This window comes from Dermacentor silvarum, chromosome 11 (genome assembly GCF_013339745.2).
Source record: "Dermacentor silvarum isolate Dsil-2018 chromosome 11, BIME_Dsil_1.4, whole genome shotgun sequence".
Classification (NCBI taxonomy): domain Eukaryota; kingdom Metazoa; phylum Arthropoda; class Arachnida; order Ixodida; family Ixodidae; genus Dermacentor; species Dermacentor silvarum.
The window spans coordinates 72033058-72060239 of record NC_051164.1 but is presented as its reverse complement, the minus strand read 5'-3'; positions in this window follow the sequence as shown (position 1 = coordinate 72060239).

Sequence of the window (27182 nt, the reverse complement as noted above, 5' to 3'; positions counted from 1 at the left end):
GCGGAATACCATTCCAGACTTTCGCACCAGCGTACTGTAGCAGTCGTTTGCCATAGGCGTTTTTTATTGGCGGAATATTTAGGTTACCAAAAGTTTGGTTCCTGGTGTGGCGTAGTGGCGTAAAGAGTAACGAAATGGGGAATGGCTCGTTGTGTCTTATAACATTGTTAATACATGTGGCTAATCTTAATTCTCGTACAAAATCAAAAGGCAAGATTTTTAGCATAGAGAACAGGGGTTTGCTTGGTTCATAGTATCGCGAGAAAGTTATCGTACGTATAGCTCGTTTTTGCAAACGTCTTACTTGTTCAAGGTAGGAATTATATGTCAAACCCCAGGATTCTACACAGTACAAAAGGTGGCAGTTCACTAGAGTAAAGTACAAAATGCGGAGTACTGAAGCGTCAAAATATTCACGGGCTTGCACGAGGGCATAACAACTTGAGGCTAATTTAGAACAGACAGCATCTATCTGAAGCTGCCAATTTAAGCAGCTATCTAGAAGGACACCAAGGTAAGAGAAAGAGTCAGTACGTTCGATAGGGCAATTATTAATACGTAATAGCATATCATTATGTGGAGTAGTTTTAGTTCGGGAGTGGAATACCATATATTTTGTTTTATTGGGATTTATGGTAAGCTTGTTAGCAGCAAACCAATCAGCAAGTTTGACTAGTTCTGTATTCATTTTTTCTTCTATATCAGAAATGTTATCACCGGTAATAATTAGGGCGGTGTCGTCAGCATACATGAGCATTTCGGCGGTGGTTAGTACTTGGGGTAAGTCGTTTATGTATAGCAGGTACAACAACGGACCTAATACAGAACCTTGTGGCACACCTGTTTGTATGGATTGAAGGGAAGAAGTAATGTTATTAATAGTTACCGTTTGTTGACGACCTTTAAGGTAACTCTGAAAGAAATCCCATATAGTGTCGCGGAAACCATATTTACGTAATTTGTAAAGTAGGATTTCGTGGTCGACGGTATCAAATGCTTTTTTGAGGTCAAGAAAAACCACCACGGCGAATTTGTTATTTTGAAGGGCGGTATTTAATGTCTGACTTAGTGTAAGTACTGCTGTGTTTGTAGAACGCATAGGTCGGAACCCATGTTGATGTGGACATAACACATGGTATTTGTCCAAAAATGAGTGCATGTGTTTTGCTATTATTTTTTCAAAAATATTGTTAAGAACACTTAGTACAGATATCGGGCGGTAGCAAGAAGGGTCAGACCTGTCCCCCTCTTTATAGACAGGGGTAACCTTGGCTATTTTGAATGTCGATGGATATATTCCAGCACTTAATGAGTGATTAAATAGATCGCATAAAATTTCTCCTATTATATCAATGTTCTGTTTTATAACACGCGCTGGAATCTCGTCCAGACCTGGTGCTTTAGTAACTACAAGCTTACTTACGATATACATAATTTCACACAGCTCTATATTATTTATAACAAAACTATTTGTCGTGGAAATAGGCTCATACGATGCTTTGCTGGGACGAGGCAACGTTTTGGCCAAAGAAGGACCAACATTGGTAAAGTAAGTGTTAAAGTCATTGACAGTATCCTCAGTAACGTTATCAGGTACAATTGTTTTATCGCGAGTGTGTCCTGTTGCTTCGTTGATTATTTGCCAAGTTTTCCGTGAGTTACCAGCAGCTTGTTCAACAAGGTTGGAGTAGTATTCTTTTTTACTTTTACGTGACATTGCTACAGATTTATTACGGGCAGTTTTGTACTCACTTAGGAGATGGGCATTATGCTTATCGCGTTTCCATTTATGATACCAATAGTCCTTTGTCTTAAGCGCATCTAATAAATTCTTGGTCATCCAGGGACAGATTGGTATCTCATATGTGCGTCTACTGATGATAGTCCTGGAATTTTTTACGGATTCTGTAATAACATTAATTAAATTAGTAAATTCTTGGTCTACGTCGTCGTGATAAACCTCGTGCCAACTAATTGAAAGTAAAAAATTACGGACTTTTGAATAATCAATTCTGTAAGATGTTCTGTGGCCAGCATCGTTTACCATAGGCGCTCGTTCTATAGTGACAAATGTTGGTATGTGATCGGTGACAGGCTCGTTAAAAACGCCTGCTGTTATGTCAGAAGGAATATTGGTGAGGACATGGTCTAAAATGGTCCCTGATGTGCTGGTCACCCGCGTAGGCATAGTGATTAGATTGCGAAAATTATACGATTGTATTAGATAAGTATATTCTTTGTGGCTAGCGCTCAAGGTATCTATATTTATATCCCCAAGAATTATAACCCGAGTACGGCCACTCCTTGACAGGGCTGAAAGAATGTCCTCAAGTTTGTCAAGAAAACTGCTGGTGGCTGTGTTTGGTGGCCGATAAATCACACCAACGACTACTGAGAATTCGATCTGTAGAAAAAGTGATTCAATATACGTTAGGCTGCATGTGAATTCAGGTAGTATAGATAAGGGGAGTTCGTTCTTAACGAAAAAGGCAACGCCACCACCGCGAGAATTAGATGCACGTGGCTGAGATATCATTTTATATCCAGATATGGTAACTGACTCTTCCTTTCTCAGCCATGTTTCAGTGGCTGCTATAACGTCATAATGTTTATCTTGCTGCGATATATACGAGAGAAGAAGGTCAAGATTTTTTCTTATACTGCGGGTGTTGCAGTGGAAAAGCGTTAAATTTTTTTTCGGCTTAGATTTATGAACTTCAGTCATGGTAAGCTTAGTTTACTTTATTAAGGTCCTCGACACATGACACGTGTAGTACTCTCGAGTTTTCACTTTTACGCATTAGTATCTTTCCATCGGCTACCCATGCAAACTTCCAGTTCTTCTCTCGTTTTGCCTGTATGGCTTTTCCCAACAAAACCTTGTTTTCAGGACACAAATGTTCATTGACGTATACGGGCGTGTTATCTTCAAAACCAAGCATTGAACTATTGAGTCGGTGCTTTTTGGCTGCTTTTAAGAAGTTATCTCTGGAGGACCTTGAGACGAATCTTACGACAATATTTGGGGGCGTGCTGCCTTTTGTGGGAACACGATGTGCGGCGTCAATGTCGTGGTCGGAGTGTGCAATGCTCAAGCATTTCGCAACCTTTTCAATTGTGTCGCGCATGTTTTCGTTTTCCGCAACTGGAACACCCTTCAATTCGACATTGTTCCTCCTTCCATGCTGTTTTAGTTCTGTGAGTTCTTTCCTGATTTCTTTTAGTTCACTGCTTAATTTCTTGTTTTCTTTCTGGTGCTCAATGTTTTCTTTTTTTACTTCAGTCAGTTCTTGTCGAAGCGACTTGATTTCCTCCTTAAATTCTTCAAAACTCGTATTTCTAAAGCACATTGACATCTTTACGGATGTCAGCTCAGCTTTTATGGCACTGTTCGAGGAATCAAGATTCTTCAACTCTACCCTGAGGTCATTCATTGCTCCAGTAAATTTGGTGGTCATGTCCAGTAGAACTTTCGCCACCTCCTTTATGCTGTTTGGGGCTTTATCACTCAAAGCTTTAGTGAAGGTCAGCAAAGCGTCAGTGTTAGTTTCGTCCATGCCGCTCCTATTTCCAGCCATGATAAATGCACAGCACAAAGTTAAAATGGTTACAGCAACAAGACAGTCAAAACAGCAGATGGCACCAGAGCAGACCAGCAGCCGTTACCGGTAAAAGCTTTAGTTCACATATAAGTAACCGTATAAAAAGCCTACCTGCAGCAAAAAAATGTGGTTGATCCCTCTTATATAGGAATCGGTATAGAACACGAAAGTGAAACGTGTCTTCACAGAAGTAGTGTAATGTTTATTGCACATTGATATATAATGTCTATTGGTGTTTTGTGGCTAAAGCGCCCTTAGACGTTGATGCACCCACGCTGACGCCTGGTGGCACGTCTCCTCCATCACGACTACCAACGTCGATGACCATGAGCAACCGTCGTGCATATGGAAGCTGCACTACGCTGCACACGCTAGCACAACGCGAAAGACGAAGCACGTAACTGACACACTAATACAACGCGCAAGACAAAGCACGTAACTGAATCGTCACCGAGTCAAATCAGCGCGTACAGCGCGTCGTAATTGCAGCCTCCGCGATCAACTTCAGAAACATTTTCAGAGCTAATTGCGGAGGCCATGCTCCGCTGTGCTGAGTACGGTGAACGCCACCTAGGTGGCGCTGGTAGTGCTTCTTGATGCCAGCGTCCCTTCGAATGCTGGCATCGAGGCGTCGTAGTGCTGAGACCACCGAAGCGTTCACTGTCGGTGCGCGTTAGTGTCATAATGCAGTACTTCTCTTTTCTGCTCGTAGGCGGCGGCACCGCCCCGAGCAAGAGCGCGGGTACACGGAGGAGTGTTAGATATATAAGGCGCGTCTGTGTAGCTCTCTGCAAATGCGTTTGTGGCGCAATGGGTTAAAGGCTCGGCGATCTATCGTCGCGGACCGAGAGGTCGTGGGTTCGATTTCCAAATTTTGCATGTTTGTGGAACTTTTTCTTCTGGTTTCTTTCTTTGTATTATGTTCGTGTACATTGTAAGCTGACGTATTTCCGTGACGGAAATACGTCAGTGAAGTCTTGGTGGACCCCGGCATAAAACACTTTCGTGTTAAAAACAGGACAGCGTTAGCGAGCGTGCCCGCGCAGCTGCCGGATCTGCTCTGATGCCAGTCCAACGGTGCTGTCTCCTCTTATAAGGCCAGTGGAAACGCCTCCCTGGCTAGCTTGATAGGACGATGATCATGCCATGCGTTGATGTGGTAGAACCAGCCGTCAGCGCGCGCAGCCGCAATGGCATCACCTTGCGGAAGACGGTGTTGGCGTGTACGTATATAGTCGAAGACAGTTTCCTGCAGCAAAAAACAGGACAGCGTTAGCGAGCGTGCCCGCGCAGCTGCCGGATCTGCTGCCGAACCCTCGGGCCACTTCGTGCGCTTCCGAGTTGCCAGGATTTCTCGAGTTAGGGGAAACCCAGAGAAGATTGATTTTATTGCGATAGCAATGATATGGACACTCCAAAGCAGATTTCTGCCGTCGGCGTCGCCATCGCCGTGACGTGCCATAGGACGTCAAAGGCGATGAAATTGTCGCCGCGCGCCGAGCGCTGTATGTGCGAGTGAAAGGGCGCGAGGGACGCACGCTTTCACGCGGAGTGAACGCACGGCGGACAACAAACGCGCGTTCTAGGCCGTGCTCCCTTAAGGGCTGCAAAATTAAGCGTCTCTTTCCTCCTTTACAATCACCATATATGTAGAGCAAACGCGACTTCTTCAGACACGCGAAAGGCCGTGAGGGGGGGGGGGGAGGGGAAGGGAGGCGACGTTTAGCTGCGGCACAGAATGCCTATTTATATAACAACGTTGTGAGGCGAGAAGGTGGTAAAGACTTCCGACGCTGCTCGAGGAGTGTCCCGTTCTGATCTCGTCGAAAACCTCCGAGCCGCCCCCAGAGACTCCTGCAACAGTCACCCACGCCGCGCGCGTTTTGTGCGAACGCGGGCAAAACGCCGACGGCGTCGAAACACTTCTGTGTGTTGCCGGTGCTGCTGCATGTCCAAGTTTGTACAGCTGATAAAACTACTATCCTTACTACGTATAGCTCTCTACAAATTTGCTATCGCAATTGATGCTTCGCCTTTCGGGTGAAACTGCGACAAATTTTTTGTTGTCTTCCTGATTGACGTTTCTCACGATCTTGGCTGTATATAGTCCCACACTGCTCCTCATAAGTCACTTCAGATAACTTGTCAAGCTGAGAATAGCGCTCTTAGAGTCGCTAGACAGTAAGGGTAGTTGGGTTCATGATGGCCAGCGCTTTGGCCACTTCTTGGGCCTCTTTTATTGCGATAGCAATTATATGGACACTCCAAAGCAGATTTCTGCCGTCGGCGTCGCCGTCGCCGTCGCCGTGAGGTTCCGTATGACGTCAATAGAGATGAAATCGTCGCCGCGCGCCGCCGAACGCTGTATGTGCGAGTGAAAGGGCGCGAGGGACGCGCGCTTTCACGGGGAGTGAACGCACGGCGGAGAACAAACGCGCGTTCTGCGCCGTGCTCCCTTAAGGGCTGCAAAAGTAGGCGTCTCTTTCCTCCTTTACAATCACCTGTATGTCGAGCAAGCGCGCCTTCTTCCGACGCGTGAAAGACCGGGGGGGGGGGGGGAACTGAGGCGACGTTTAGCTGCGGCACCAAGTGCCTATTTATATCAGAGGTTCCGGCAACAGTCACCAACGCCGCACGCATTTTGTGCGAACGCGTGCAAAACGCCGACGGCGTCGACAACAGATCTGCGTGTTGCCGGTGCTGCTGCATGTCCAAGTTTATACAGCTGATAAAGCTACTATCATTACTCCGTATAGCTCTCTACAAATTTGCAATCGCAATTGATGCTTCGCCTTTCAGGTGAAACTGCGACAACTTTTATTGATGCAGCTCTAGTTGAGGCCATTTCACGATTCTATATTCCTCGTCCACGGAACTCGGGGTGTATCGGTGGTGTCCTTGGTTGGCGGCATCGACCAAGACTGCGGTTTGGTCTTGCTCGTGCTTTTCGGGTAGTTTGTCTGCTCTGGCTTTTCTCCTGGCGTCGCGCCTGGCCGCGAGGGTGTTTTTGGGTATTGGCTTGAATTTTAGGTAATGTGTGGTTGCGGGAGATAGTGTGGTCTGCCTCCCGTGGTGTACATGGGTTTAATGTTCAGTCTACTAAGGATGTGTAGTCCCGTCATCGTGTCTGATAGCCGTGTTATTTGTGCTGTTTTGTGTGATATGATCAGCTCCTCGTGGGTGTTGTGCACTCGAAGCTGGAGGAGCTTGTAGGTGCTGGTATACACTGGCAAACCTAGGGCCCATTTGTACGCTTGTCAAATTTTAACTTCAATTTTTTCTTTGACTGATTTCCTAAGATGATAATACGGAAACGAGTAGACTATGCGGCTGATTAAGAATGCCTGAATCAACCTACAAGTTCACGCGTTTTGCGAGCCGAACTACAGCGTACTAGAATTCTAGTACACTGTAGCCGAACGGTTCGCTCTTCCTCATTCTCCGACGCTAGCTTCGCGTGTTTGGCATTCCGGACCCTCTCCAGTGAAGCAGTTCGCTTGGTTATGCCCGCAGGGTGGCCAGACGCCGACGGAGCTCGGGGCGGCGAGTAACGTGATTCGTTGACGCGGCTATGGGAGGGGGGGGGGGCGCAGCTGCGGTCAAATGAAGGTCAAATTGCTGGTGGCGGCATAACTCGGCTCGGCAAGGGTAGTAAAGCCCTCGCTTTCAGAATTAAAAAATGTGGACTTTGTTAAATCACTGCCTCTGTTTTTTTGTTTTTTATTGTTGTTGTTTTTTTGCCGAGATTTTTCGTGCTCCGCGAGTTCTTTTCAAAGTTATTGCATTTATAAAATATTAACGATTTTCTTGCGGAGCTCTCTGAAGGCAGGCGTTGCATTGGTATTAAAGCAAAACAGTTACGTCGAATAGAAACGCCCGAAAATATTATGTGTGTTTTCACAGTCGCATGAGAGAACTGAATTATTGCCCGAGTTTATATTTAAAGGAATGTGCAAGGGTGGGACAATGTTAGTAGTGATTTGCAGGTAATTGTTGAAGAGGGTTAAATATTTCAATCCAAAGGGAAATTGCTGAACGCTCGCTCCTTGGAGTTAATAAAGGCTTACTTAATTTCACCGTTGTGCGAAAAAACAAAAACAAAAGTGGCAGCAATGTTATGTTTTGTGAGAATGGTGATGTGTACCGAAAGTCTCCACTGTGCAAGTTGATTGTTTTCTTTAGAAATGTATATTTTGAAAAAATATCTTGATAATAGAAGTTAATAATAGATATGGAGGGCATTAAGGATCCGCCGTGTAATACTTCAGCAGAATGTTTCTAAAGTATCACACAATCTGTTAAATGTCACGCTGTATAATGTATAAATGTATAAATGTCAGTCCGCTTTTCTCAACCGAGGCTTTAAGGAACCACGTTATGCTTTATATTTCACTGTAACTGTGTCGTGGTCGAATCCAATGGCGTGCAGGTTCCATTTGACCGCTGTTTCGCAAAGACTGCAAAGCGCTGCATGTAAATAGTGTGTGACACATTTGAAGACACGTACGGTGATCTGACCCAGCAAAACTGCCAAGTTCGCATTACTGTGCCCAACTAAAAAATTGGCTGCTCTCACTCACTGTGGGAATCGCTAAAAACGACGCTTTGTACGGTGTTTGCTATGAGTGACGATAATTATCGGTGATGTTGGCGACGAATGTGCAATTTCTTTCAACTTTTGGTCAAATACGAGTGTGGTGAGTTGATGTAAAACGTTACCTATCGTGCACCAGTGCTGTTTGTCTGCGTTGTCCACAGAGCACACAGGAAGACGTGCTTGCTTCAGGCATTGTTGTGCGTCAATGTTCTTAATCTCTGAGAGGGTTTAGCATTAACATTGCCTCACATGGCACATCTCTTCGTCGCAGGAGTGTTAATTTTTAATTGAATTATGAGGCTGTACTTTATTCAATTATTAATTATACCTGTATGTGTACATTGTATTCATACATTCGCGGTTTGCACCATGTTTGGCTGCGTAGCGAAGACGCACCTGCTCTGCGCGACGCTTCTTTCGGGGCCGAGGTGTTTTCGGCACTGAGTGGGCACTTTGGAGCCGTTTTGCTGGTGCGTGTTCACGCGCTCCTTCTGCATACGTGGCCAAAACACTCCTTAGATGCCAGCCTAAAGCGCCCTCTTGAGGATATGGACGACTCTCATGTGTACACTACAACAGCCCAGCACGCGACCTCCACAGCCTCGCACCTGAATTTTACATCGAAGCTGTGTACGTCTCGTTGGTCGGAAAATTTCGTGGCGTAAGCAGAAAACCGCATACTCCATGCCAGCTGTTCGGTAGCTTCGCCGAGCTGGAAGAGAGAGAGAGCTGAGAGAGAGTGAAAGCAGAGTGTAAAAATAGGCATCGCGCAGCATAGCGGATGTGAGGTGAAGACGAGCAGTGAAGGGATGCGGTAGTGGGACGCGTAGAGCTGCTGCCATAGGGTTTCTCACGATAACACCTAGGGGGTAATATGGCGCCACCGTCTAAAAAGGTGGATAAGGCTGCACATATAACACGTTCCTAAAATAAAATCTCCATGAAAGGCTTTCATTCACCCATATTACATCTCTCAATAAAGTTTACGCACCTACAATGCAGAATCAAGCGAAGTAAGGCAAGAACAGACGACAAGTTGTTCGAAAGCGAGCGAGAATCGTTTCGCCTGTCGTCCCACTTTAGCGGCCAGCTGATACTTTTTTACGTTTCTTATAATTGTACATCCATTAATAAGTCCTTAAAATTAAACAAAACATGTTTGGTATAAAATAAAGCTAGAACAGCTTTTTACGCGGTGTTCTGGCAGAAAATAAATCATTGTGACAGACGGAACGGTGCTAGCCAGGGACGTCTTCAAGGCTTTCTGGCTCTATGAGAACCGTACCAATCCGAAGTCACAATATACCGGCATTCCCATGGTTACCAGAGCGCAGCAGCGCCAGTTGTCCCTCTAGGATATAGTGAGAAAATCTATGGCTGCTGCCGACGCCGATCGCGTTCCCCCACGTTCGTGCCGAACGCGCCTGGTGTCTGTGACTGTATACGCACAACAGGGTCTTCGCGGCAAAGTGCCTTCGCCTCAATTTAGACGAGAAATCTGAGCTGTCCGCCCGGCGTCGACGGCGAGCTGCGGCTTGTAATGCTCTCTGCACAGCAGTCTGCTGAGCCCGATGATGCCTGTTGTAGTCGCGCACGTAGCTCTACCGATTCGCTTTTCAGTAGCGGTTCGTACCTCACGAGGAGACGCCATAACGTGTACTGAAGAGGTGCCCAGAATACGTGGCGACATCTAACATCGGGATAGCGTTGATTGCGTGCCTCGTCTGAATAGCATCTCGTCATCTGCGCCTACGCGCGCGGAAGGTTGCAGGCATTTCACTAGATGGTGCCACCATACTGGCGGAGGCTCGGGTCGTCTGCGCCTGTGCGCCTGCCTATAGGGCGCGTTTAAAGCGAATATTTCTGCTGCCTGATAGCAAGCGCTTGCGTGGCTCAGTGGTAAAGTATCCGTGTATCACGCAGCGGGCCTGGGCTCGATCCTGGCGAAAAGCGGCTACTTTTTTCGCATTTCCAGCGATAGCTGTTACGGTCCAAATGCCGGCGGCGGCATCATCGCGAACCGAAACGACTATTGGAATGAACCCATAACAGCTTACGCTGCAAAATTTCACGTGACCCTATGGAATTGCATCTACCTGATTACGCGTGGCGCTTGCCTCACTCCATACCCAAGTCTGGCATATGCGGGTATGCGCCGCAAGGGGTTTTACAGGTACCGAAAGCCTATCATTTGGTAATTTATAACCTGTGTGACCTTAATGTATACTCAATGCATCACTAAATTTCCACCAGGCTTTCGCCTTCAAGTGTTGCAAAGAGTGTAACGCCGAGCGGAATTTTAAAAAAATTGGCGCTCGCCACATTTCCTATCAAGAATGCCGACGATGGCACAATGCCGCCCTGACGAGTAGCTTTTGTACATCGTTGCTACTTCACTCAAACTTTGAGCAGCAACGACACAAACAAGCGCCACGCACAAATAAACACACGCTAGTCCGCCGATTCCCGCAGTCCACGCCGAGAGGTGGCGCCTGGTGTCGAGAGTATTGGAAGCGCGCCCGCAGCCTCGTGTGCAAGGCTAAAATAATCTGGTCTATAGGAAGAGCTATGACGTTTTTTTATTAAAGGTGTATACGCCAATCGCAGCGCAGCGTACTAGAGCTGACGCGCTCACGTGGCCGCATAGGGTGAGCTATATCACGTAATAAGAAGCAAACATAAGGTTCTGCGAAAAGCGCGGTGTTACGATCCCCGAAGTTTAAAAACGCCGCTATCCCGACGTTTTCATACAGTGCCATGAGGTGGTGCGGACGCGGCTGAAATTGTTGATCTAATTTCGGTCTATTTATCTACTTCCGTTGCCGGACGCAATCTCCGGGAGCCTAGTCTGTAAGAGCTTCGCTGTAAAAGAGAAGATTCAGTCGCTGTCTGGCCTGCTACTTCCGTTGTACCGTAAAGTGCCACCGTGTAAATGAATCTCATGGAGGCATCCGTATGCTCCAATTGTTGATGAATTGAGATGATGTACCGGCAAGAGCTTTGAAGAAAACACCCCACTGTGTTCAAGCTTGTGCAAACGACGGCAGTCACTGCATCTTCTTGGGCAATGATCACGGAGTGGCATAGTTTCGAATCATCGACACGCCGATTAACGGGCGTCAAAAAACCGTCGTGGTCCCACTGTGCAGCGTATAGTATAGAGATAGCGACATGCCGAATAAGGACCCAAGTGTGTGAGTGCGTCCGTGTGGTGCAGTGCGGGGGTGCAACGTCGGACGAGCGAGAGGGGAATCTACCGTTCCCTCGCCCCTGATTGAAAGGGGCGTGGCCAAAACATTTGGGAGGAGTCATGAAATAATTAAGTGAACTCTGCATACCTCCAGTTCCCCGACATAGGCAACTAGGGAAAGGAGAGGCTATTTAAGTGCAGGTTTTAGGCCCTGCTAATCAGTCTAGAAGCTGAACCTATGAGCTGCTGAGAGGCCGTCGGGGGGCTAGTGCCGTCCAGTATCGCCTGGGCCGCCTAGCCGCGTCGGGACTCCGAGTAACTAGTTGACGTACGAGAGGACAAACCAACGTCTGCAACGAAGCTCACGGTAGTTCGCCTCAAGTAAGCTCAACCTGCTTGAGGCAAGTCGTGAAATCTAGACTCCCAGGAAACCCAGCCCAGCAATCGCATCCAACTCAACAAGATCGGCTCGCCAGCATTCTTCGGGAAAGATCTGCGCGCCGACTTCACGGTTTACGGACTTGCTGCTGCTGCCCGTCCACGCCTATGACGTCGTTGGTTTTCTTTTGAACTTTGTTTTAGTGATTACTGTTAAGTGTATTCTTGTGTAATTGATCCGTGCCCTGTTACATTTTTGTATCCACTGTTAATTGCTCGTCAGTATTTCTTTGTCGTCATCATTGAGTTATATTGTGTCCAGGTGTGTTAATTTTCTTGTGTCTTTTTTATTATTTTATTTTAGTAATTTTGGAATCATTGTCAGTCGATAAATATTTTTTGTTTACTCCCGACTCTGACTCATTTCACTGTGTTCGCTTGAGTACGGAACAACCAACCGGCTTGTATACCCCGTCGATCGACTTCGCGCCGACGACAAATCGGGGACAGCTGTGACAAACTGGCGTCCGCGACAGGGCGTTCTGTACAAAAGCAGCTCGGTGAACGGAAATAGCTGCATTAGCTGGAAATAGCTGGAAATAGCTGCAATAGCTGGAAATAGCAAAAGAAATAGCTGCATTGTCCCGAAGTGTTTGAAGCTCTCCGCCGGAGGAGGTAGCAATGAGAGGAATGATTCACCCGCTAATCATTCAGACTGTGCGTTTGAGGTGGCAATCGTGACCAACATATGCATGCCGGTCATCACGAGGTGCGAGCGCAAGGCTCGGAAATTAGCACCAGCAAGCGTGCTAGGAGAAAGCAGCGGTGTCGCAGAGTCCGTAATGCGGCAGAGAAGGCAACGCAGCCGAATAAAACACAATGCGCTAAACCCTGCGGGGAGCGCAGTCAAGGATTTCGAAGAGCGCGTGTGTCGCTTGGAATGTCTCCAGTAAGAGAACTATAGTTTACGTTTAAATTTGCGGGCATGCTTTAAATGTCCCGCGCATTCTATCCACCTAGGCCCTCTATTAAAAGCTGCAATGTCCGACAGATTGTCCTGTCGTAAAGAAACACGCTGCACCAACGGTGTAAGGGGAACTGGCGACTCAGTCTCGCACGCGAAAGGAGGAAAGCGGGAAGGCAGCGCGGGATGGAGGTGGGGTACAAACTAATGCACAAACTTTACTAACACAGCTTCCAAGGTAGCACTGAGCAGAGAACGCGGCATCCTTCTGATTGTTGAGCGTCTTTATAGGTGCTTGTGAGGCACAGCCAAGGCCACGATAAGGCAAATATTGAACTCGACTAGTGGTTACGCGTAAAGTTGTGACGTTGCTAGAGAAAGTTCGCATCAGAGCTGACTTGTTTGCGTCATATTTGACCCTCTCGCAGACTGTGGTCGAGCTTTTGTGACTTTTCCGCGCTCCTCTTGCCGCTATGCTTCTTTGTGGTCTCTCTAACACGCGCATCAACTTTATTTCTTACATTCTGGCCTTTCTTCCCAATCTTAGACAAATACTGCTACTTTATATAGCAAGTTGTATCTGTTGTCACAAGCGTTAGCACCAGCAACAATTTGTGAAGCCTCTGTAGGGCCACACTCGCTTACGAGATCTCGGAGGCAAAAATTGTCATTCAGCAAGCTAGCTGGCGACACAGTACCGCGTCGTCGAAGATTTATACGTAGAGCTTCCTAGCGGGTTCGCCAAACTCACATGAATGGTTGTGATCAAGAATACGCACGTCAGCCACACCATTTGCAAGGTTTACCTGAAATGTCGCATGCGATTACTTTCACTCGCAGCATTGGAAAAAGGAGACTTTTTTTTCTTTGTACAACTTACAGAGATAAAATTGCAGTACAGAAAAAATGGATTTATTGTCGGCACGTGGAATTCAAGCGTTCGAACTGCATATGCATTTTATGGTTGAAAAGAGTTGCTTTGCGAAGAAAGCAACGCTTTGCGAACGGTTCTGCGCATGACGTCGTGTTCTGCGCATGACGGCGCTCGGAGAGGGGTTTCGGAGCGATGCCGGCGCAGCGCAACACCTGTGCGCGGTCGGTATGTGCACTGCGTGTGTGACGGGGAGCTACGACGACGACAGTAGGAGCCTGACGTGAAAGCATAATTTCAAATGTAATGGGTAAAGGGTCACTACTTGTTTCATTGTCAAAGGTTGTCCCACGATGAAATGTCCATCTGTGCGAAAGAGACAGTCAGGTCTACTGCAAATGAGAATCACCCACGTAGAAAAGTACTTTCACCTAAATTGTGACATTGAAAATTGTTATCATTGACCCCGATTTCATAACCTCTTTCCACAAACATCCGTTTTAATTCGCCATGATGTAAGATGAGACTTAATATTTCCTGCGAGGATGATTGGATTCGAACAATTTCGGCACAAGACCAGGGGATCAGTGCACTTGACTCCCTTCGGGAAGTACACATTAATCACTGTTAACGCAGCGCAATCAGGCATTAAAAATGTAATCCTAAAATTTATCAGTCTGTACATAAATGTTCAAAAGTTAATTACCTTGTTTTCCGTTTTTGATGAAACTAAAGCTAGCAGCCCACCGCTTGTACCAGGGCGCGATCTAAACAAAATGTTCGAAAATTATTAATAGCAAATCTTTCATGTAACGAAAGCCACATCTCTTGAAGTAAAATTATATCTGGATTTAGGTTATGAGCTATACAAAGAAGGACAATGTAATGAGGATATAGAGCGGCGATTCTATTGAAGAACTCTTACTGATGCTATGGTGATCCCAGGATGGATGATTCCACGGCAGAACCCAACACACACTGCTCGTGGTGTTCACTGTTCTTTTTTCCTTTTTTTCGCCTTAGGTTTAGGAGAATCATTATGAGGCAGTGGGAAACTCTTACATCTATTGCTGATGGTTCCAAGCCTCATGTGTCCAAATGAGTTGCTGGGCCCCGCAGTCGTTGATACCGGATAACACACATAAGTATTACACTCAACTTCTGCCTGAATTCCCAGCGTTTTTTTTTTCTTTTGAATATTGAGCAGAACTACTGGTTAAATTGGGGGCAGCAGCAATATAGTGGGATTGAATGAGGCCGTTGAATTTGGCAGTTCGCATCTCAGTAATACCTTAGGCAAACGTGTTGAAACGTCGGTCCATAACTATTGGCGTTGCCTTGTCAATAGCTGTTGCTACTGCGGCCGAAACTCTGACTTCTATAGAGATGTGGACCGACGGGATGCAGGAGCAGCATATATCCAAAATTACGCTCTTTAATTTCTGCTTTTGCTTCCGCACGGGAACAGTGGCGTTCCTCTGCAATCTTAAGCACGTGAATCTCATGCCCTAGCACCGGTCATTAATTATCTGTAGTACGATGTGCTCCATCGCACAAGCAACACCTTGGTGTATCTATGTCGCAGGCTGCTTCAGAATGAGAACTGCCACAGCCGCAGCATCTCACTGAAGATCTGCAGGCATTCGCACTGTGTCCATATCTTCAGCAGTTTCGGCACTGCAGGGGTCTAGGTGTCAAAGTCTTCACGCTGGATAACTACGGCCATGCGTTCACCTCGGGCGGGCGTGTTAAACCAGTGAACGAGACAATAACGCTCCCAGTTGGAATACGGTTATCACCCAATGATCAATTGCATCTGTTGACAAAAACAACACCAGCCGCAGAAAGCAGCTTCAAGAAGGCCTCAAGAGTGATATTAGTGGGTACCCCACGAAGAATGCCCTTCACACATGCAAGATGCGGTGGGACGAAAGCACGAGCCACGATGCTAATGAGTCTCGTGCAGCTAAGTCATTGAGGCATTGAACATTTGACGACGTTCACAGAAAGCCAGCCTAGTCAGAATTTCTTGGTGCTCTTTGGCCATACCTGGCCCTTGCGCTAGTAAACACCATACACCAGTCTTGCCAAAACGCCTCACCGCCGAGATGTCAATTAAAGGTTTCGTTATAGCACGCAGCTCCTCCAGGAAGCTTTCCAACTAAGTCAGTCGAATGGATCCTCATCTGTGGGAACGAGCGCCACGGGCGACGTATTCACTCCGTTCCGACAGAAACACTCCATCCATAGGAACCGACTCAGTAGGCTGGCTAGCCGACCATGGTGAGCTCTGGCCGGCACCGGACACCGGCATTCACGGTCCCTGGAAACGAAAGGAAAGAAAAAAACACCACATATCCACGAAGTGAATGATGATGAGGGGCGAAGCACCGGGGCATCATTCGTGTAACCGTGAATCCCCCGTAGATTTCCCACTCGAACATGCAAATGAGTGACAACACATGTGTATAGTATATACGATGCTGTTTTATTGGTCGTATATGGTATTTAGGCGCGGACTTCGTTTTCCCTTCATTAAGACTGCCTTGTGATCAGTGCAGCAGCATGGCGACGCCGGCAAGCGGACTCGGAGGCGGCGAGAGCGCGGGAAGCGGCGGCAACACGCCGGAAGCGTTCTATACCTGAGGTTGGTGGCGCCGATGCTCGGTTCAAGCGCGAGCTTCGCGAGCCCTCAGCTCCGGGTCCGCTTGCCGGCGTTGCCGTACTGCTGCGGCTTTGCGAGCCCTCAGGTCCGGGTCCGCATGCTGGCGTTGCCGTGCTGCTGCAGCTTCGCGACCCTCAGCTCCGGGTCCGCTTGCCGGCGTTGCCGTTTTGTTGCAGCTTGCCGCACCCTAGACTCCGGGTCGGCTTGTTGTCTGCGTCGCCGTGCTGCGGCAGCTTTGCGAGCCCTCGACTCCGCTTCCAGTTGAGCCGCCACTCTCGCCTTTTCATCCATAGCGGGCGCGCCGTTATCAGAAGCGACCGTTATCATCCATGGCTGAAGAGAGAAAGAGAGCGCGCGTCGGGAACGAACGCGCTTGTGCACCGCAGCGCCCCTAGCAGACTCCATGTAAACCAGAGCTACGAACGACGACGAGGGAGGGACAAGGCTCGGCCCTAAGGTGCTTCGCCCCTAAATAAGAAACAACCTACACAAGGAACAAAGCGCTACAATTAGTTAAAATGTGGTCAATCCCCTCTCGAACACGTCAGTGTGCGAGCCCGTGAGCTGGTTTGCTTGCTTGCTTGCTTGCTTGCCTTCAAGAGTGGCTGATACCTTCTACGGCGGATTGGCCAAGAATTGGGTAATATAAGAAAAAAAAATTATCGCAGTCTAAAAAGAATCACTTTTGATAAATATTGAATAAATTAAGGAGTGAACTCAGATAAAACTGAAGAATTTAGCAAGGAGATCGTCCTGATTGAATTATATATCCCACAACAGCTTCACCAACATTCCTATCACAATGTCCTAGAGAAGAGGCACCAAAAGATTGGATATCAGGAATCGTAATATTCAATCCAGCACTGTGAAATTTTTCTTCTAAAGCATGTTTTCTTAATGGGGGAAAACGACGGCGTGCGAGGAAGAAGTGTTCTATTGTTTCCTCTTCACCGCAGTGTGAGCACAAGGAGGAGGGCGCCACACCAGATCGATGCAGATAAAAGTTTAATGCAAATGCGACATCTGAATTTGGTGAAGAGGACTTCAAGTTTTCTATTACGGCAGAATTGTCTGGTCCAAAGCAATAGGGGGTGTCGATAATAAGCTATATTTGTTAATGGCAGGTTCCCAGAGTCTTGCGTGGCTGCCCGTCTCCTGAACCTAATAGCCGTTATGAAATTGATACAGGAAGAATCGGAAGGATTGGACGACTAGGGGCAGCTCTCGCCAAGCTGTCGGCTAATTCATTGATAAGGAACCCTTTGTGACCAGGTGCCCATACCAATCTAATTAGTGTTATGTGAAATTTGTGAGCCACTATTTGCAGTCAGTGCAAATGACAAAGAATCCGTTACTATTACAATTTCCGTGATTGAAGAGCACGCTTTTCGTAGAGCCAATGTAACCGCCAGAAACGCAGCTAGAAATACTGGTATGTAGTCTGGAAGTCTTAAAGAGAACGATCAGTCAAAAGCGGTAGAGAAAATTCCAATTCGAGATTTTTCTTCTGATTACGATGCATCTGTCACTATGGCGTCTTTTATTTTTAACTCCAAAAGGTTGTTTTCTAATGGCCCATTTAATATATTGTAAGAGAGAAGTTTTGCGTTGTTTGGATATATATCGTCGAAAATATTTCGAACATTCTCCCTCTAACTGTAAATAGAAAGGATCTCACATAATCGTACATCTAAGCGTCCAACTAGTGCCTGCACAAAGACGACCTGAAGAATGTGGAATCGAGGCTAGAAAGATTGAAAAAATATTGCAGGCTGAGAAATAAAAATGATTTGTAATTTTATAGGAAATTCATGCATCTTTAAGAATGTTCGGACCATTAATAACCGAAATCTGCACAAGAAAGATGATAAATGTGTTTCTACTTATAATACGCTGTTGGCAACGAACTTACGCATACCAAGGCACAGGCGTAAAGCTTCCCGTTCAAAAAGGACAAGGTGATGTAGTTTGTATGCCGGCGCACCTAAATATAGAACACATCCAAATACCAAAATTGGCCGTGTATACATTTAATAAACGATCACACGAGAATCTCTGCGCATTCCTGGTCGTCTATTGCAAAGCCTTCTTAGCATTACAATCGCTCGCACTACTTCTTTATTTATGTATTCAATGTGCATGCGCCAATTTAGCCGGTTATCATATATTATGCCCAGGTATTTTACCGAGTCCACCTGAGGTATGTTCTGCAGGTGGTAGGCAGGGGCGGATCCAGGTTTTTGCTGAGGGGGAGGTCAGCTTCTGTCGGTGATGATGATGATGATGATGATGATGATAATGATTATGATGATGATGATGATGATGATGGTAGCTTATCTTATTTACTAAAATTCACCGTTTCTGCTCAAGATTAGCGCGCCTCTTATACGGCTAGTGCAACACCTGTAACGAAGCCATGTATTGGTTTCACCGAACTTATAGGAAAAGGACGTTGCCCAACACAGCCATGTGATAATATATTTAGGTCTGTATTGTTTCTGATAATAAAATTTGGGATGATCTCTTGCAGATTCGTTATAGGTGCGTAAGCACGGGTTCGTCATTGGAGTTCTGTTGGGACACCTTGAGTTCCTAACAAGGTTCTTTGTGTTTGGCTGAGACACCTTCGTTAGCTTTGGAGGGCTAACGCTTCCGCTCCAACGCGCCAGCCACTACGCTGGTTGTTTACGATATGCGATTCACCGCGTATGAAGACTCACGACGCCACCTACAAGAAGAACGATGTGGCTTGTTAGCCGAGAGCGCGAGCCAGCGTCTTTTTCTTCATGTTTTGTTTCCCACACGACGTCATCCTTTTACACAAGGCGCGCATCTGCTCCCGTTTAAATTTAATTTACCTCGCGACGCCATTCGCGCGCTGGCGTTGGCCGCTGACCTCACGCTCCCCCACTGCGCAGCAGCGGCTTTGCCTGCTATGCGAGAACGCCCACTCAGACAAGCAGATCCGCCGGGTTTGAGCCTCCTATGCTTAATGTACGACAATAAAACAGCCCGAAGTTACGAGCTCGTATAATGCAAAACTTGTAGCGCACGAACGTTACTGTGCTTGTACTGGATATTGTCAATGTGTAATTGATCACATTGCGCGTTTTAGGTAATAAAGTTGCCTATGCGTAGTTCTTAGTTTAGTTGTTAGTTGTTATTACTTATAAACACTTCAGCGAGAGAACTTCGTTAAGCAGGTCGGTCGCGGAACCACCTTGAGAACTGTGAAACTGAAAGCTGCATACTCCACCCGAAGAACAGATGAGTTGTGAAAAGAGCGCGGGGAGAGTTACTCACTCCTTTTAATAAGTCTGACACAACGCTCAACTCTTAAAAATAAATAGGGCATAGCTTAACAGTTTATTATTTTATTACCGTTTACACCGAGAATGAAATAAGCACGGGAATAAACCAACGTATAACAAAAAAATTACTGCTGCATTTGTGCACTGTTTGCTCCATGACAATCCCCGAGTTCCCTGACAATCCACGCAGGGCAACAGCGAGATGTGATGAGTGGACCTCGCTTCCTCTATACTTATTTTACAAAGGCTCGTTATACATTTGAGGTAGCGGCTGGGTATTTCTTCATTTTTGTTGAAACGCACGATACAATTTACATGTCACATACAAATTGCGTAACAACATGGTATGAAGTTTTTTGTGTAAAACTGGCTAGAACTCGCGTGAAGCAAGAAAATCATGAGCCATTCCACTCTGTGAAGGTGGATGACCAGAAGCTGTTTAGCACACGACACAGAGGTGACACATAATTTTTATCAAAGGTACGAACACATTTTTTGTCTTGAGTGGCCGCGGTAATCGCGACGAAAGGCACACACAAACGCGCGCGCACACACACATTCATTCTTGATCCGTGGTCTTGATCGGCGGTAGACAATCGAGCACACACACATTTCTTGCTTACGGAGAACAAAACGCACGGCGGTGCCGCCACCCCGAGAGAGCAGCAGGAAACTAGACACGCAAGCAGTTGGAACGACGACAAAGAGAGGGAGCTGAGTTCTTGCTTAAGGAGTTAAAAAATCCACGGAACGCTTCAGAAACAGCTTTGCTGTAAACCCCGGCAACCTTTCAGTTTTCATCGTAAAGCAAACCGTTAAGGAACATTTTGCGCCGGTTTTTCAAAACGAACCTTTCTGACACTTCCTCTCTATTAATGTTCATCGCTCGATGCACACTAATCAAAAGGAGTCCTGCCAGCCGCTCATCGGTCATCGTTGATCTTGTGTATGTCATCGTCCTGCGCAGAGCAGAAAAACTCCTCTCTGCCTCGACGCTTGTGCATGGTAAGGTTCCTCCAATTCGTAACAATGACTTTATGTTGGGAAACACGTCTTCGTCAGTGGACTTAATCAAGTTAGATATGTTGCGTTCCACTGCGCCGCCCTCTCGGGACCAAAAGTTGCGCCACTCTCTCAGCTCCATCTTGAGAGAACATGGAGCCGGGAGGTCTATTTCCCAGAACAACAAATCATTTCTCAGTTTTTCCAGGTCAACTGAGGTAACAGCAGGCGGTAAAAGCTGGAGCAGGGCAAGACCAACTCGATCGCTCTTTGGGAAACGACTGTCCATTTCTTGAATAACATGGTCTAGAAAAGGGACAGCAACGTTAAGGCGGTAGTACTCGCGCGCGTCTGCCGCTGGAGCATTCGCCCGGTTGCGCTGAAACCCTAGAAGCCGAGGCTTCGTGATAACTGTGTCCACAGACAAAGCAAGCTCTTCCGCAGTCTGAAACCAGTCGTCGTACTCGGACTCGATTTGCTCGCGCACGTGTTTCATACGGTCGATGGTCTTGTCTATCATGTTGTAGGCTTCAACAATGTCCCCGTCTCGTTTTTGAAGCTTCGCAGCTATGGGGCGGACAAATTCCAAAACGTTCCTGAGTATTATGAAGGGCACAATCATGTCGGACGCTCGTAACCTGCTAGACAAACCTGAAGCTTTTGTGACGGAGCTTGCGTCGAACTGTCAAACACTTTTGTCAATGCCGTATGCTTCTGGCGTTGCCACTGCGCCAAGGCAGTCCATAATTGACACGTATAGCAACTGGAAATTTTCCAGTGCAGTATGCCGTTCAATCCATCTGGTCTTGCAGAGGCCCTTCAGCCTCCTGCTTGTTATTTCGCTACCTGACTGTGAAATAACGAACTCCAAGAAAGCTGTTCGTTTCGGTGAGGCGTCAAAAAAGACAAACACCTCGTTTACAGTGTCAAGAACAGCTCTGATGCTAGGGAGCTTGCAAGCAGCAGCCACCGACAAGTTGAGACGATGAGAGTGGCAGTGTACGTAAAGGGCCAAAGGAGATAATTCTCGGATGCGCCCCTGAGTACCGACCCGCGCTGATGACATTGACGAAGCGCCATCGTATGACTGCCCTCTAACCGACTTGACATCCAGCTGCTGTTTGGACAACGAGTTCAATATTGCGTTGGCAATTGACTCTCCAGTCGTTCACTGAAGTTCGGCAACATCAAAAAGAACCTCCTGAATTTCCTGTGCGGAATCAACAAATCGTAAACACACAGCAAGAAACTCGCGATTTGAATAAGGTTCTGTGACCTCATCCGCCATGATAGAAAACACCCGTTGACCGCCTCGAATCTGCAATGCAATTTTTTCTTGAATTAAGTCCTTAGTGATCCTAATGACTTCATTTTGAGTAGTTTTAGAGGTCATTGTCGCGTTGCGTGGTGCGTCTTGCAGATGCTGTTTCAATAGAGGATCATGACTTGCAAGCAGGTTCAAAATTGCCAAGAAATTTCCTCTGTTTGTTGAATCACTTGCGGAGTCATCTCGATGACCTCGGAGACTGATGGACTGTTTGGCACAGAGTAGAACAACTTCAATAATGCTCTTAAGAATGCGCAAGTTTTTCTCGTACAACTCCTGGCTTTGCTTAGACAGTACAGCAGGAACCGTTTTCATAGGATTCTCCACTGCTGCGGTGAAGGTGCCTGCCTGTAGCATTGCATCCCTATGACCCACACTCCACTCATGGGAGTGAAGGGATCCTTCTTTTCCACATGCCTTGGACAGGTTTGTCATAGGTGTCCTTACAAATACGTTAGAGCTGTAGGACGAGCGCTCTGTCTTTGGAGGGAACAAGATGCAGAACTTGCACAATCCGCCATTTAAGTGCTTGCTGTAGACGAGCCAACGGTGCCTCTCTAACCAGCTTCTCTGGAAGGTAAGCCTCTTCTGATGACCTTTATCGCCTTTTTTAACAGTTTGGGTCAGCAGCTGCATACCCGTCGACGGTACAAATGGGTCCCTTAGGAATTGTATCTTGTCCGACATCGCCTTTAAGCTGAGTGTGCCATCGACAATGTAACCGAGGTCCCGTATGCATAGCTGTGGGGGTAGCTCTCCATTCGCAGCAGATGGGCGCACCGCTGTGCCTTGTCCGCGAGATGATTGGGAGGCACTGGATGGGCCTCGGAAAGTATTCACTGCAGCAGTGTTCAATGGAAATAAAGACATTTTCACCTGAGCGACAGCTACGTAAATAAACAGAAAGAATGCAGTTGATACGAGTGTACCTACGCCTTGCTTTTTAAAACTATATGCCTTGTGGTATGTGAACAAACAGTATCTTTTTGTGGAAAGTAGAACGTATCATTTACAAGATGCCTTTTTCCTTTTCATTTTCCTTTCTTTATTTTTCTTTTTTATTAGGGAATAGGATACGTTGTGTAGACGACATTATGTTTGCAAACAAAGCATACAGGCTATAGGCAAAAGGCAGAGGCGACTAGTTGAAAATATGCTTACGTTTTCCAAAAAACGTTATCCGCATTGAAGTGCGCTAAAAATTGAGCCATTCCACTCTTTAAAGGTAGATGACCAGTGAAGCTGTTTAGTACACGACACAGAGGCCTCCCCATTACTACGACAGAAGACAAGTAAAATTCAAATGTACAACGGGAACTTGTCTTTGATTTTTTTATATATATACATTGGCGTGGGCTTACCTTTACTTTTTCTCTACCATGGGGAAAATCGCTGTTTTTTGTAGGTTAAGCTTGATTTTTTTTCTGAAGGAACTACTGCACTCAATATTTTATGTAATACATAAACAAAAAGCAGTTTGAATGCACTTATCCGGCATATAAGATTTATTAACGCGATGTATGTCATAAAATTATGGGGATGCTCTGAAATTTCTAAGAATGTATTGTTAACGCATTCTTAGCCTAGTTGGACCGATAGCGATGTGGAATGAAGCACTGAACCCACGCGGCGACGCATAGAAGGCGCGCAAACGTGCTGCAAGCGTGCTGCCGCCATTTCCAGGACTTATGCACTAATATGAAACAAACTGAAAACTGTTCAATAGCCACAGACTGCCCCGTTCCGAAAGGAATAGAAGATCTGCCCGCCGATGCTCACCCTCGCTACGTGCCAGGGAGCATGTATTTATTTGCGCGAAAACTTTTTTTGCGTGGCAGTAAAACGTTATCGGCCCTTTCGTAAGATCGCTCCCCACTCTTCCTTGGAGGATACGTTTTAGCGGCATTCTTATCCTTCCGTTGAGGCCGCGATTTTCGACCAGCCACCGCAAGCTAAGTAAGGCGAAGCGGACCAACGGAGAAGCCGGCACCACCCTCTTCACGCGGTTATCTATTTTCACTGTGTAGAACCCTCTCTACTAGAGCGTGCTCCTCGCCTTTTGTCAGCCAATGAGATAAAAAAACCGCTGTGTAGACAATGTTATTGGTTTTGAAAGCGAACAAGGTGACCTCCTATAAACGAGGGTATGGGTGTTCACAGGCGGGTCACCGCCTGATACTTGCGGGCGCAGGACGCTGAAATTAGGCTCCTGATCCACAGCGCCACAGTTGCCCTTCAACTCGACGCATATATTCAACGCACAGTGCGCATACATTCAAGTGTGCGCCGATTCACTTATTCTTGACACGTTCGCGAAAGAGTGGGCGTAAGATTCCGGCGCAGTTGAGGTGGATGTGTGTAGGTATCTGCGCGAACCCTACTATGACAGGAAGCGGAGCTATTTATAACTCCCTTTATCATTGTTTAACGAGTGGTACTCACTCTTGACGACGTACCGTGGCTGAAGTTTCTGTATCCTCGAAAGCCGTACATCTCGAAGTGCCCGAAACACGGTACGGACAGTCCCAGCCGCGGTCCGCGAGATTGGCCACACATATTCATTACATTCCTTAATATGCCAGTAACTGTTTTTGCAGTCAACTACTACATACGTCTTCATTCCACATGATTCAATCCAGCCTGATGGAGCACAGTGCGTTAGCGAAAACTCAGTTACATTTCCGACAGCTCATCGCACAGAAACAAGGTAGAAGCGGTAATGGTTTCGTATTCGTGCGCGGTCGCTGATGCGACGTACGCCTAAAGCGCCGTCTCGTTTCTCTAGAACAAACTGCTCATTTCTCTAGAACAAACTTCTCCGCGAAAAGGTTCAATAGTTCTCGTTCTAATTCACGTCCGATAGCGCAGTGTATCTAGGAGCGGCGCGGTAGGTCTCGAAAGCGGCGTTTCAAACCATCGATAGCGGGGCTAAAGATGCTCTATGGGTGAGGTACAAAAGAATTAAGCAAAAGAAAACCCGGAAAACAAAGAGCGTATTTATACGGTTTTTTTTTTTTTTTGGGGGGGGGGGGGGGGGGGGACGCAGATTTACCTTTGCTGGCTCCAGTGTCTTCAAACAAACGCTTGGACAGAGGAGAAAAAAATGTCGATATCTTCTTCTGTGACATTGTAGCGCAAAATTCCGGGCAATCGCTACGCTGCATTGAAGGGCAGATAGGCGAACTACGGAGGACAGGGGCACATATTAGGTTGATCTATTTATTGTTTAAGTTGATCAACATTACACTGCACACTGGGACACTCTGACAGGAGACAACATAAAACGCAAAGAAAGACGGCGTGGTCTCAGCTTGGTGCGGCCCTGCGCGCCTCTGCTTGGATGATTTTGTAGTGTGCTCAAAGGAAAGCGCGGGCCGATGTGTTGCATGTTGCTCCCGAGCGGAGGCGCGGCAAGACGTTCCTCCTGAAGTTTCTCCGCCGTGCGCGACTGCAGACGACGTTATTCCTCGGACTCTGGTCTTTCGACGCATTCTCCGCTTTTGCATGGTCCCGCTCTGGCTGTCTGTGTTCGCTGTCTGTGTTCGCGTTGTCTGTATTCACGCTGCTGCTACCGACGCCTCTCCAATTGGTTAGCTTTTTATCCGGCGTGAACGCGCTACGCTACACCCCTGGCTTTTTCAGGTAACGGTAAGAGGCAACCGATGGCACTGGGGCACTCTGACAGGAGACAACATAAAACTTAAATATATAAACTCCTAAGGGGGAACTAGTTAATCAGGCGCGAAGGTGCTCGCGCGGACATCGGCGTACTTCACAAAAGGGACGTCCTCTCGTTCGCGCGACGCCGCGGACGGGACGAGTAAAACACGGCTGGCGCCAGGAGGTCCAAGATGCATAAGAAAAATTAACTAAGGTAACTTAGCGACACAACACCCCTACGGAAAACAGCTATGCTTGTGAGCGAGCTAGCTTAATTACTTCTACATGACTACAACCATTGGAAATTGCGAAAAATACCTTGGAAGAATGCTGGTGGCCGTATTTTTTAGCGACAAGCCCATTGCCCTGTCAGCGAGGGGCAATGCAAAAATCTGAGGGGGGGGGGGGTCAGGACATCCGGACATCCCCCCTGGATCCGCGCCTGGTCATGGCCCCGTGTGTTTGCCGGGCATAATCAATTCGTAGAAGGCCGTGAAGAGCTTGAAAAACTAGAACCACGATTGTCGCCCACGGACAAGCGGGCAGACATTCAAGCCATTTTAGATGCGAAGCAGCTTATGGTCGGGCTATGCCCCTCCCTCCATGCGGCGTGCGGCGTCCACACCCGTACTGCGCATGCGCATCCTCATCCCCCTCCTCTCCTTGTATGTATATGTATAGTATATGTACACCAAGCTCCGGTTTCCGGAAGCCGGAACCGTAATCTGGCTTCTGCTTCCGCTCCCGTTTCCACTTCCGGTTCCTCTTCCGGTTCCATTTCCGGTTCCTTTTCGGTTCCGCTTCCGGTTCCGGAAGCCAGCTTCCGGCTTCCGGAGAACATTTCCGGCGTTTTGCCCGAATGATCCCCCGGTGCTTCGCCCACTCATCAACATTCACTTCGTCCTCTCATTCCCCTCCCGCACGCGCGATGAGTGCCACGGACAGCGCCAGCGTCAACGCCAGTGTCAGCGCCGTGGACAGCGCCGCGGAGAAGAGGGCTCTAGCCGCTGCCACGAAACGACAGAGGCGACAGGCCGATCTGAAAATTAATGGGAACTTGAGTCGACCCCATGGCTGCTTCGCATACTACTCAGGGTTCCCCTACGGGAATGTAATTTTTTTTGATCTACTGGAGGGCGACCGAAGTTTGAATGTTTCCGAAGTTGGTTTTAATATAGGCATAAGTTACAGAAGCACTCAATCCATAATAACAAAGAACCTGGGACTCCGCAACGTGTCCACCCGATGCATGCCACGTCTTTTGACTGCAGAAAGGAAGTTCGCTTGTTTGCATGCCTATGAGCAGATCTCAGCGAGCTTTGCGCAAGAAGGGAGGCATTTCTGAGTCGCATTGTAACTAGCGATGTAACTTTGGTAGACCACTACATGCCTGAATCGAAACAAGCAAACATGGAGTGCAAAAAGAAGAGCGCAGCAGTCCCTGTCAAAGCCAACAATTGGTTGTCAGCTAGTAAATGCTTGAAACCGCTCTTTCTTTCTTTCTCTTCTTTTTTTCGGGTGGGGGGGGGGGAGTAAGGGCGACTCGCGCGTCATTTCGCACAAGGATGTCTTGCATATCGTCGCACCATCAGAGCTGCGTATTGCTGTGATCTCT